This window comes from Colobus angolensis, unplaced genomic scaffold (genome assembly GCF_000951035.1).
Source record: "Colobus angolensis palliatus isolate OR3802 unplaced genomic scaffold, Cang.pa_1.0 Scaffold1, whole genome shotgun sequence".
NCBI classification, from domain to species: Eukaryota; Metazoa; Chordata; class Mammalia; order Primates; family Cercopithecidae; genus Colobus; species Colobus angolensis.
This window is the reverse complement of record NW_012110918.1, coordinates 18436886-18437998: the sequence shown is the minus strand read 5'-3', so window position 1 is coordinate 18437998 and position 1113 is coordinate 18436886.

Sequence of the window (1113 nt, the reverse complement as noted above, 5' to 3'; positions counted from 1 at the left end):
GGAGCTTGCAGTGAGCCGAGATCGCGCCACTGCACTCCAGCCCGGGCGAGAGAGCAAGACTCCGTCTCAAAAAAAAAAAAAAAAAGAAAAGAAAATCTCTGGAAATTCATTGAAAATCTCTGGAAATGTCCTAAGGGCACACAGCAAAAGGAGAAATATTATTCAGGAGAATCTAGTAAATTCTGGCAAGATCAGTGGGTCACAGCACCTTGACCCCCTTTGCTCCCCCTGCTCAACATGATGGAAGCTCCACCTGGAGCAGAGGCAGCCATGGACACAGGCTCCCTTGTCCCCAGCGGCCGGCCTAGGGCTGCAACATCTCCCAGAGAGGGGCCGGCCGCCAGCACATCTCAACCCCTGTTCGGTATTGCAGAAGCTCTGTTCTGAGCAAGAGAAGCTGAGAAGGCTACGGCTGCCTTCTTTCAGCCAAGCTCTCTGTTGGGGCAAAAGCTCGATCCCAGGGCTGCTGGCTGAGATCCTCCAGCCCCCTTACCCAAGCTTGCCTGTAGGGTGGAGAGTCCATGCCAGGAGAGGCCAGTTGAGAAGACCACGGGCTGCTGCCCCTGCTTAGGGTCCCATTCATAAGGCTGGTGTGCCACTCAAAGCAACGGCCTATGTCACTGCCAGCTGTGAAGGAGTGCTGGAGAGGGTCTACCAGGGGACAGTCAGGCCTCAAGAACACAGGGCTCCCCAGTCCTTCCCAGGGAAACCCAAGGGAACGAAGTTCAGGGGATGTCAAGCCCACTGCACCATCAAAACACAATGGAGGCTGGCTGTGGTGGCACACATCTGTAATCCAGCACATCGGGAGGCCGAGGTGGGTGGATGGAGGCTGGGCGTGGTGGCGCACACCTGTAATCCAGCACATCGGGAGGCTGAGGCGGGTGGATCATTTGAGGTCAGGAGTTTGAGACCAGCCTGGCCAACATGGTGAAATCCCGGCTCTACTAAAAATACAAGAATTAGCTGGGTGTGATGGTGCACGCCTGTAATCCCAGCTACTCGGGAGACTGAGGCAGGAGAATCGCTTGAACCCGGGAGGCGGAGGTTGCAGTGAGCCAAGATCGCGCCACTGCACTCCAGCCTAGGTGACACAGTGCGACTCCGTGTCAA